The 13,060-nt window shown below is 30.4% G+C and overlaps 1 protein-coding gene across 1 annotated transcript in view; it reads right to left on the minus strand.

The window, feature by feature from the left end:
• LOC129231365 (fasciclin-1-like) overlaps positions 1–13,060 on the minus strand; it is a 281,260-nt gene that overhangs the window by 129,960 nt on the left and 138,240 nt on the right. The gene's annotated exons all lie outside the window — the stretch shown is intronic.

A 13,060-nucleotide genomic window follows, 5' to 3' on the forward strand; every position in this document is an offset into this window, starting at 1 on the left:
ATTTCTGAGATATTTCTTCAGTTGTTTATGATATCTAAGATGATTGCTCTTTATTGCTAACTGCTCAAGCTGTAGTGTTTTATACAGCGGCTTACAATACCGGTTGTATAAATTGTGCATGTAACTTTTTTGAGCAAAAGCTGAACTGTGATATCTTGCATTTTTATTGCTATAATCATGCACTTGAAATCGTACTGCAGAGTGTCTTTAAAGAAGTTCTTGCTTTTCTTAGTTCTAGACTCGATATTCCATTATTTAAGCGCTTCAAAATTCAAAAAGTACACATACCACTTAAATTCTAAAAGAAGAATTTGATGACATATTATTGTTCGTAGAAAGCGGAATTAAGAAATATTACAGAGAATTCTCATAACGTGTAATAATATTTCTTGGGGGGATATATTTTCGGCAACCTGGAGCTTGTCTGTGAGCCAGATGGGTAGCAAAATGAATTTATTGTTTAAACACTTATATATTTAGGAAACAATTTAAATAGACCTTACATGAAGAGAATGCCTGTAAATGCTGTTTTACAGTTAAATGTTGTATGAAGATATAGTTTTCAGCAGCAACCCATTCTAGGCCTTTTAAATTAATATAAAGTCTAGTGTCCAAAAAACCTGCAGCGTACAAAATGATGACAAACATGCAGCAGAAGCAGTGATTGAAAATTCATAAATCACTTATGGTACTTAGGGGATGAACTAGTAGCTTTGTCCATATTGGAGGAAGGAATTAATTTTGAAGATAGGAAAAGACTACTTCAAAAAATGCTTGCTGAATAGGAAGACGTGTCTGATGACTGTAGATGATTTGGAATACTTTCTTAGTAAAGATCTTCCTCTTTATAGAATCAATTACAAGTCAATAAAACTGTTTGATAAGTTACAAACACCAAAAGATGTTTTCCTATTTGATCCTGATTCATGGCAAAATGAAGGAAGCTATTTAAAGGGAAGAGATATCGTTAAAATGCTGAAAGTTGTAAATGATACAACTGAAAGAGGGGCACAATTAATCGAAGAATTTCATAATCCAGTTACCAAATATGAGTTACAAAAGCAATTTAATATTTTTACAGACAGTCCAAGACTATCGGGAAAAAATGTACACGATTGAGATACATTGAGAAAAGCGTACGATTAAGGTAAAGTTCCTAAAGCACTATTTAATTCTTATTCAATGTAAAATCTTTAGACGATATGAAATAACTAAAAAGATTAATTTTAGTGCTACCACGCTGTAAAAATATTTTGCAAACATAGGAGAAACGATGTACGGGGTCTGAAGTAAAAACTCGAAGATTTGTGAGAAAATTATCAAAAGTGTTAAATTTCAACGTCCTAGGGGCACGTGTTATTGTTGACCGATCGAGTTCAAATTTTGCACCGATTACTTTTTATTACAGTGTCACAAAACTGGAGGGTGTCACTTGTTGAATTTCGAAAAAAAAATTTCACATATAAATAAGGACCACCCTAATATATATATATATATATATATATATATATATATATATATATATATATATATATTATGTAGTATGTATGTGTGTGTGTGTGTGTCTGTGTCTGCTCAAGTATGGTAATTTTATTTGATTATCCTTTTTGTCAGGTAATTATAATTGCGAATCTATTTGTATGCTGCACTTACCATTTGTAGAATAATATACAAACGCGCATTACTCTTAAAATGAGAAATTAAATGAATCTGAAATGAGTAATTCTTTCCCGTAATAACCGCTTAATTATAAACAAAGTTCTCTGATCTGTACACATCTAATGATATCCATCAAGTTATAAATTCAATGTCGGCTCTTTCGCGACCATTAATTGAAATGTAGTCAGAGTGAAGAATGATCCCTTCTCTCTTTGCAGGAAAGCTCGATATCGGGCAATGTAAATGAACCGGGTACATATTTCGCACCAGATAATAATGCAAAGCTATTAACACATTCTCTACTACTAGCCTGGTGAAATGTTTAGACATGAAATTAATCCGGGAATTGATATGACCATAAATGGAACTGACAGAAACAGAAGGGCTTAAATAAACCAAATATTCATCTACAACAAAATGATTTTGTGCAATTAAATGATGTGGAAATGAGTCAAACGCTAATGAATATTTTTTCAATCAATTTTAATGTTTAATGGTTAATTCATTTATCCTAAGAAAAATATATACATTCTGCTTTGAAACGTTTGTTTTACCAATATAAAACAAAACGTTGGAACTACAGGAAAGTGTGTTTAAGATGATGGCAATTAGTCTTGTAATCTATTGAATTTAAATGTAGAAGATTTGTACCGAAATGTTACTTTAATAACTAGTTAAGCAACCTCTGCACTACTCCCCCCCCCCGAATATAAGTTTTGTGAAGAGGAACAAAGTAAATATTCGTGTTAAAAACACAGCTGTCGACCCTTTTTGTAACTGGTTGTATAAATTGATCTACTTTGCTCACACAAAAATACTTTTACAACAGAATTGGGGAAAACCACACGACATTCCATTATGTAGCTTTATTGCAAAAGAAAACAAAGTTAGGCTACACATTTGTTTGTATTTATACAATAGTTATATTAACTGTGATAGCACTATACTATATATTTTGCGGTGGACAGGTTAACGGGAGAATGTGCAGAAATTAATTTTCGAGAAATTTGCAAAAAACAGTGGAAACCAAATAAGCTAGCTTATACAATAAAACTTACAACAACCAACACAAATGCAAAAAAAAAAAGAAAGAAAGAAATGTTACTTTATCTGCACACTGCAATATTAGTCGTAGTATCTGTTTTTTTAAGTTCCGTGTTCCGCAAAAATATAAATATGTGTCAGTTCACCTTCTTTCCCCTCCCCTAAAAAATATGTTTCCATCCTCACTTGGCCAACGTCATACCAGTATTACCATTGACACGCTGAGAACGGTTTGCAATTTGGGTGTTTGACGTTTCGTTGTACTTCTCCGTCTCATGGAACAATATATCTTCCAGAGAAATTAGCTTATGTATTAAAAACCTTAGGGAACATGTCGTCTTAGACGACATTTCGACATAGTTTCCTTATATCATCAGACTAATTTGCAAAAAAAAAACATTTGTTGGCTTAATCGATTTACAGCAAATATGTGTCAAAATACCTGTTTTATGTCTTTTTATTCTTTTTCAAGTGTCGATTTATTCTAATTTAAAGATAAATTCGAGCCTGTGGTTCTTGATTGACATGCGGTTTTTACTTCCGAGTTTCAGCCTTCACGGTCTGTACTACAGAACTACTCTGTTCCCAGGAGTGCTGTCTTTTTTAATGTTAAGGCTTAATAGTTGTTTATGATAAATCGAAAAAATCAGTTTCAAATATACTTTAAATTGTTAAATTGGTTATTTGAAAAGGAGACATGTGTCACTGCAGCACTTGTGTTAGCCTGCATTTGAAAACATGGTTATTCAAAGCAGGTATTCTAAAACGATATTTTTCCCTTTTGCATCTAAGCTCCTCACCTCTGAATTACAAGGTGGATATTAAGAAAAGCTTACTGTAAGTTTAAAGCCATTTTTTGCCACTATTTGCACATACACACATTTATATTGCTTATAAATGAAGAAGTAAATATGATTGAAGAAATTCCTACGTATTTCGCTTAACGTATGAATATTTTTTTTTCAGCAGATAGTAGACTATTTTAGATCTAAATCGATTTCATTATGCGGAATTTCAAATTTGATGGGTCGCAGTTCTTAACAACATTTCACGCTGTGATTTATTACCCCATTGTCTCTCGCAAAACAGCTAGACTTGCATCCCTCTGGGAAGAGGATTGAATCAATGGGAAGCAAATAAACGCAATTCAGCATAGCGTCCCATCCATTCTCCTCAACCACCTCTAATTTGGGCATTAACATGAAATTAGACAGCAAATGTAACCGCCAGATTGGTATTCCCATCCATTTCTTGGCTCTCAAACATTCCCTGACTGTGCCAAAGTATCATGACTTCTGGCATTATCAAAGACCAATCGATCACTTCGTTCTTGACACGGAACAAACCCATCGCTCGGAAGGCATTTCACCTCACACTTTAAATTTCCGGTACTTGTATGCTTTGTTAGGCTTTTAATCACTGGGCCGGAAAACGGGAAGCCGAAAGTGAGCTCGCTTTGTCGCAATCTATCGCAGAGTCGCTATTTAATGAAACATTATAGGACGAAGGAATGAATGACAATACCTTACTTGAAATGTTTCGAATAATATAGTTATATTATTTACGAACGGAGTCTTAAGTCTTAATAAAACCAAGGCAAAAATAACTAATAAAATACCTTCGTAGACCTAGCTTACTACTTCTAACTCTCCAATATGTCTAAAAGTTCGGTTTTAACATTTGCAAGGATTGAGCAAAGACTATTAAAATTTTTCCTGAACTGATATCACCAGCTCCACAAGCGTGAAAGTTTAGTGGTTTTACACCAAATCTGGGAAAAAGTTCTGATAAAGAAATTACGTCTAGAAAAATCTAGGAAATAGAATTAGTTGTTTGTTGAGATTTGGAAGTAAATTGAATCATCCGTTTGAGATACGGCCGAACAAGTAAACGAAAACAGAACGGTAAGAGCAAATTTCGCCTACTTAGTCAATGCAATAAGACATGATGTAAGCAGACGAAAATAGAGTATGACAGTCAAATGACAGTTGTTTGATTTTGAAGCTCATTAATACCATCTTTCTTACACAGAGGGTAAGTTTATTCGTTTTGTAAACTGTTTTTGTTTTTATCTTTGTAAAAAAAAACCCTTTGTATGCGCAAAGTGCTATAAATGGAGTTATTAGTAGCTCACTAGTTTTATTTAGAAAACGACAAGGTTTTAGATCCGTGATCTCTGCATGCTTTGTTATCACGTAAGTTCTTTGTAAAGTTAAGAAACTAAGTTTGTTGTACCACTCATTGCTGTTTACATCACTCATATAACACGACACGAAAATGAGAGAAAATACAAATTTTAAAGTAGTTTCTTGATGTATAGTGCAGTAAAGAGGGGTATTTTAAATCGGGAAGATATTATAAAAATTAAAAGTTTTACTTTTTTTTTCTTTTTTGCTTCGCAGGATGTGACTAGTGCTTCAATAATTCTATATTTTTAACATATTTAAAAGAACAAGTTGAGTTCATATTAATACTTTTATTTACATATAAATGAAGATCTTTAAACGAAACCAAAAAATAAAGCTTAAAATACTATATAAAGAACCAATTAAGAGAATTTTAGAATTAAGTTAAATTTTTACCTTATATTTATCCGCAATTACTTGTTATAATTCTTAAATTAAAAAAAATAAATCCGAGGAGAATAAAGACGCTTCTTTGTAAGGTCCGATAAAACTTTCAATTCAAAGAACTGTTAGTTGCAGATTTAAAAAAAAAGGAATCTACTTAGGAAAATAAAAATGTAAACTAACCTATCTTTTTAGAAGAAAAAAAAACTATAAAAATGTTACCGAAAATGTTTTCTTAGTCATTGCGGATAGTCTCTGAAACAATTAACTTTGAGAAAAGAAGACTCTTTCACAAGTCCACACTAATTGATTAAAAAGGCAGAACTCAGAGTCGGCATTTTAATGAGCCAGAAAATAACACTAAAAGAGACAGTGGAAAGTCCTAGAAAATTAACTACTTCTATGCAAATGACAAGACTTAAATGTCAGTATGAATTGTTATCTTATTACTTTTGTCACAGTCGGTGGAAAAATCCAAACTTTCAAATCTCTGTCACTAATGATGATTAATTGAGCTGTTTCAAAGTGCTGCATTCCTAGATGAGATACCGGAGACTATTCTTAATTTGATGTTTCGCAATTGCAACTTGCAACAATTTTGAACAAGAAAAGAAATAGATCAAAAGAAGATACTATTAATGTCGCTGTCGCATTCGTTTTGAAAATTGAAAATTCAGGATTTTGGTTCATAGAAGGAAATATTTAAATGTTTCGGGACGAAACTAATTACTTGCAAATAGAAGAATGAAATTTTTTTCTCCCAGGCTAACTCATAGAATTACATAAATTATTAATTTAAAAATACATGCTTAGTGCTCGTACTTGTTAGTTTGAAACCGCTGAAAGGTGTAATTTTATTTGAATAACTTAAATCGTGACAAAATTTAGAACTTAAAAGCATATTAGGCAATTAAACTGTCATTATTCGGAAACCAATCAAAAAAGAAACAGGCACAGCCACTCAACTTTCATTTAATACTAACTGTACTTTATCTCTTGATTTTTCATTATTAAATTAATTAGCTAATTGTTTGAAGTAAAATAGAGTTAGTTGAATCGCATTATTGGAAGACCAATGGGGCAGCTTAAGCAAGCTTCAAGTTCTGTTTAAGAGAAAAAAAAAATGCTTAGAGCTCGTATAGTAAGGTTTTCTAATTTTCCTTTCTACTGCATTTATTGCAAGCTAGGACTTTCAAAACTCTAATCAAATGATGTTGAAGCTTCAGAAAGGGTTATGTTTGACGATTTACCATAATATTTTAAATAACTGATGTTTATCATCTTTGTTTTTTATACATTTACTGTCTTTTTTTAACTAGTTATAATACCATATTAAAATATTTAATTGATTGGTCTGATTTCAATTAAACCTATATATGGAGTTAATTTTTACTTTTAACATATTATGGCACCTTAGCCACATCACATGAACTGTGTGCATTAGACAAGAACGAGTTGAACCCTATACATTAAAAAAAACGCAATACACAAACTGCTTACTTTTATCTGCTTTCAATAGCCAGATAAAACTAATAACACTGATTTTTTTTAGAAAAATGTTCGATCGTGATGGTTACATTTATTAAAATAAAAGGAAATATGCCAGCTAATATTTTTCTATAAGAGAAATATCCTTTATTTCAAGTACTTTTTCTGACTCGTACTGTTTTTACAATTCCAAATTTGTTTCCAACGTTGAGAAAACATGTAAATGCACTTGAAATTTGAAACTATTAATTTTGTTTTTAGTTCAAATAGTCATAATGTACTTCGGTTTTTTTAAACCGAGATGTGATCTCCGTTCGAGCAAAATAATTAACTTTCATTTATTATACATAGATTTAGTTCTTCAGTAATAATAATTTGCTTAGTAGGGTTAAATGAAGCATTTATTTCAGTAATAAATAATTCATGTTTACAACTTCGAAAAAAATTTAATTTTTATTTAATTAGTGTATAAAATTAATTACATTGCAAAATATTGCGCCCATATCGAAAATTTAATTAACAACCTTTTTCAAGCAAGTCACAGCTAAAATAAAAGGGGAAAGTGCTTTTAATTATAATTACTTTTTTTACATTTTAAGAAAAAACCCAATTACTTTAAATAAATTAATCATTTTAGTAATATATGGAATGCATATCTGTAGAGCCAACCACGTCAAAGTTTTTCAAAAGCTAGTAAAGGTTTTGTAACAATTTATATACCGCACTGAAATACTTAAAAAATATTTTGGCATTAAATATCATGAAAAATATCTTAATAAAAGTAAATTTAAATTGCTTAAAAAAAGGTTTATAATCAAATATCTAAATTATTAAAAAGAATGAATTTTCCTGACCGATTAAAAATTTTACTATCAAAGATTAAAGCCAGGCTTTAAAACATTGTTTATTATTTTTTCTTTTCGCATCTCATACACATTTATATACATAGGACACAAAGTTTCTATGTCACACATTTACAATTAACAAAATAATTTACTGTAACATGATGCCGAAAAAGGAAATAGAAATTATTTTATTCAGTTTCCATAAAAATAACCCTTACGGTTTTCTTAAATTGAAATCACAGTTTTGGGTGAAAATTAGTGTAATAAAAGTTGAAATGCATATTTATAAACCCTGCGGTCTGAAAATTAATAACCAACAGCCTAAAAATGAAGCTGGTATAAGGAAAAACTCTCTTAGTCTTATACCTATTTGTTACTTATGTTTAGTTTGACAACGGTAAAATAAATCAATTTAAATTATTTTTCACCATTTGAATTAAGATAATTATATCTTCTGCTTTACTGCCTTTAAAGTAGTTTCTACAGATGAAATTCAAGGTACTAATACGTTTTCTTTGCGTTAGCTGTTACAAATACAAATAACTTATCCCGGATTGATTTACGACACAGTTAAATTCTTGAAACAACCCTTAACATTTTATTAAGTAGCTAAAGGTCTACGCAATTCTGTTTGCAGTATTTGTTTTATTACGAAATGAGCATGAAATTACCATTTATGGAAGAGTGAATTATGAAAGCGTTTAAAACGCACTTAAAATGCTTTTTTCCTCCTTAAAAAGGGCTGTTCCACCATGCGAAATATTTTCTGAAGTATTTATGAGTCTCATTTTGAGAGTAGAAAAAAACCGTTCTCCAAGTTCTAATTAAGAAAATACTCCGGTCGTTCATCTAAAGTACCAGGGCCATTTAAGATAAAAATCCCAAAGAAGCAATTGTTTCAAGCGTTAATCTTTGTTTTTGTTTATTATCATGATGTTTGGACATTTACATATTTTTGAGGCATTACATTAATTCATGATTTATGTCAAGCTATAAAATAAACTCAGTTTTTCTTAATGAAAAATGAGGTGATTTTAATATTTTTCTTAAATGCTTACTAAGAAAGATTTATTTTGCCATTAGACTTGAAAGACATACAGCTAGATTGAAAAGTTGTGTTTTGTATTCTAGGCATTAAAACACAATGACGTTTTTAAAGAAAGCATATTTGCTTTTTTTAATATCTACAATTTTCATTGTTAAAATGAAGTTAGTAAAAAAGTATATTTTTTCCTGGGGGGGGGGGGGTACTTCTTTAATAACTTAACTTTTTTCTTTTCAGGAATAAGGTAGACCAGTTAAAAAATAAATGTACAAAGTTCATGTGTTTAAAATGTATCGAATTTAGATTGCGTTAATAGATGAATTACACTTTTCCAATCATATTGGGTGAAACCAAAATAAGTTAACATACGTAGCTTTAAAATCACATTTTAGTCTACGCATTTATTCAACGTTTACTGTTGTGTACAGCATAAATTTCAAAGCACCCTGATTTTTTGTTTGTAACAGTTAAATACATAATTGCGTATCTCTCTGTATTCTGAAAACACACACACACACACACACACACACACACATATATATATATATATATATATATATATATATATATATATATATATATATTTTGCAAGGACTCTGACGTACTTGTAGAACTTGAGGTGGAGATATAAAACTAGGAAAAAACGTTCAAATCGCCTCCTATTTAGGTTCGAAAATCTCGTGGATCACTGCATTTATACTTCTTTAATCTAACGTGAGTTATATTTCTCATAGTTTTGGAGATAAAGCCAACGAAACTTGGCAGTCGCGGAACCTTAACAAACGTTGAGAGTTTTCCAAACTATGAATCAACTGTATGGTTTTCTGTAAAAATATTTGTTTTTATGTTTGAAGTAACACGATAACTGTGCTTAAAGCTATAGGAACTCAATTTATATGTTTGAAAAGGCTAGTATTTCAAAATGTGAGTACAATATTAGCGCAGTCTTATTTTAGGAAGTTGTCTTAATAAATTATCGCAAATATAGAGTTCTTTATAATATATTCTCTTTTTTATGAAAACTAGGACGCTAAACTAGAAACTTACATTTTATTGTCTTTAAGAAAGAGCTCCCAACACCGATTAAAAGTCCATTTTGTATCATCCGTTTTCTACAGGAAGCAATTAATTTATTCCTGCGTTTAGCTATTTGGGTTGCAATTAATTTAAATGTGTCAAAGGAGCACTAAGTCATTCCCACGTTTTATTGGATAAGGCATCTGCTCATTGATTTATTTCTTTCGTGCGGTGGTTTATTACTTTGAACGGAATGTTTTTTCGATATAATATTTCTCTAATAGTTCCTCAATCTTTTAATTAATTTTAAAACAGATAGCTTTTTTTTTTTTTTTCATTTTAGTTTCTGTACTATTCATCCCATTTTTTGAGGCAAACAAACAGGAGCCCTCCGAACTTAAATTTTCAGAAAGGTGCACATTTTCAATTTGCCGAATTTAGTTCCCAATTTCACTGAATGATAATAATTTTGCCGATTGGAACTCCAAATTTTGCAGAGTGATGATAGTTTTGCCGAAAAGCCGCAGACAAAATTTGCCGAAGAAGAGAATTTTTGGGAGGTCACAGTGACCTCCCGTGACCTTTTATCGGGGCACTTCTGCAGACGAAGTAGGCTTTTAAAATCATCTTTTATGTTCACGGAAGACATATTAAGGTATTTGCATGTACTATATGTTGTTTAGTAAACCAGATATCATTGAGGATGTAAATGTTTTATTATCGAAGGGTTTATCGATCTTACAAGCTCTAAAAAAATTGAAGTTTTAAATTTCAATAATATTAATATAAATAAAAAAAATCGCCCGTAGAGATATAACGGGTGAAAATTGCTTCTACTTTTGAACGAAGCAATTGCCTGTTTGGTGATATTTTGATTGTTGAAATTTTAACCTTAACTCCAGTGGATTAACCCTAAACTCTAGTAGATGGCATTCATTGTGGACCACGTTTTCGTTTTTCATTCATCTGAAATGACAGTCTTACCAGTAAAGCAGTTAAGTTACCGGGTCCTGTTCAAACTTGTAATTGGCATACTTAATCAATGACTATTATATATGAGGACTAGAAAATCGCCCGTCAAGGTATGACGGGTAAAAAATGCTTCTACACTTTAACGAAGCAATTGCCTGTTTGGTGATATTTTTATAATTGACATTTTAACTCTAACTCCATTGAATGAAACCTAAACTACAGTAGATAGTGTTCATTGTTGACCATTTTTTAGTTTCTTCATTCTCCTGAATGACAGTCTTACCAGTAAAGTAGTTAAGGTACCGGATCCAGTTCAACCGTGTCAAAATAAAGCTAATTCCTGCAGGTCAAACATTACCAAAAAATATTATCAAATCATCATGACATGGCACGAGTTTAATTGTTGATGACGTCAGGATCGTTACTCGATCATTTATTATGATATATATGAGGATAAGCAACAGTTATATTTACTTAAACACTAGTACATTACATGGAAAAAGTAGTATTTAATAATGAATTTTAGTGTGGCGATGTGAAAAAACAGCTGATCTATTACAATCGTATTTTTTAAGGTTGGAAGAAACATAAAAAGTATGATAAGTTTGTATTTTCAAATTGTTAAATGTGGCATGATTTTAAAAGTCTGAATAATATTTTTTGTAAATGTTCCACTTGTAAACGTTAGGTTTAAAGAAATGGGAAGAGGGGGGGGGGTGAGAAAGGATGCGAGGGTTGAAGAAAGACATTTAAATGTTAACTTCTAAAACATCCGCGTTCTTACGTAGAGATATTTTGAGCTTTCACAAGTAGTGTATTTTGTTAGCCGCGCGTATTTCGCATTGATAAATGATAATATGTTTGGTCAATTTCACGAAAAAGTCATTTCGTCCTGCACGTGTTGGTTCATATATTTCACTAAAAATTTATAATTTGGAAAAGTAATGACGAAACGTTTTGCTTTAAAAATCACAGATACGTTATTTTTTATGCAACAAAATTTGTTCATCACCCGTTAAAATTATTTTTAATAACATACTGAACCGTGACGTGCGGGACAAAATGACCCTTTTCCGTGGAATGGCCCATTTACTGTATTTAAGACGTTTGGATTGAATTCACATTTAGTTGATATATGTGTATAAAACTAGTTATAAAAATGATTCAAATACAAATTGTTGTGCATTGGCTCCAGATCGAGCTTCAGATAAAAAAAACATCCTTGACAGCTAAACATAATTTGAATAGTTTTCAAGTTTGAAAGTTATGTAAGGATTTAATAATTAATCTCCATTCTAGCTTTTTACTACTGGTATCCGAACATTTGGCATATGAAAAAGATGACTCGTTAGATTGAATTAACTGGAAGCAATGACGGGGTTGGGAAAAAATCCTTGGTGATTTGGTGAACGTTATTTCTAATACAGTAATCATGTGAGTATATATATATATATATATATATATATATATATATATATATATATATATATATATATAAGTAAATAAATAAATAAATAAAAAAATGGAAATGAGGAGAATTGTATGCAATACTTTTGAACTGATATTTGCATTTCTGTGCTTGTCGTAAAAAATTGCAATGTTAAAAAATAAACAAGTTGCAAAAAAGCAAAGAAAAAAAAAAGTCGGCATTTTTAATCATCCTATTTTATGTATAGTAATCAAGATAAAAGTAAAAATTAAAAAAAAATAGTTAGGTGAAATAAATATCCTTTCTCAGTTTTGCTTCTTCAGACGTTTTTTACAGGGTCTTAAAAAAAAACAAAACTGAGCATTTCTATTTAAAAAGCAGAATAATTATTCATTAGGATAACGTCAGATTGCACAATGCTTTTCTGAAATACAAAAATATGCTCTTTTTTAGTTTTTTCTTAGTTTCCTTCCTTTCTGTTTTAATTCTCATATCTTTGTTTAAATTCCTGCAAGCGTAAAAAAAAGATGTTCATAAGAGAATTTTTCCTTTTTAACCAAATGAATTAAGTGCGATCTACACAGATTTCTAACATAAATATCCAAATTCAATTTGTTTTAAGTTTTAGTAAGTATTATTCTCACTGAAGCCATTAAACCAAAACGAATGTATTTCAGTGAAGAACAGTGAATCTTTTAAAAGCTTAATGATAATAATTTTTGAGAATAGAGATAAGCTTGTTAACAGAAAATGGCATTGCTTTATTATACACACTTAAAAACAGTTCATTCATTTAGGAATTAAATAAGATTCACTAAGAAAAACATAACTTATTTAATTTTATTATTCACAGCTTTTTAGTCATTTTAAATCGATTTCTAGTTAATATATCATGTTCTCAAAAAGCTTTATTTTTCTTTTGCATAGTAGTAAAATACGAATGTTTTTTTTATTACATTAGCATTTTATTTTTTAAAGTTTATCTCTAAGT

Source organism: Uloborus diversus, chromosome 10, assembly GCF_026930045.1.
Source record: "Uloborus diversus isolate 005 chromosome 10, Udiv.v.3.1, whole genome shotgun sequence".
NCBI classification, from domain to species: domain Eukaryota; kingdom Metazoa; phylum Arthropoda; class Arachnida; order Araneae; family Uloboridae; genus Uloborus; species Uloborus diversus.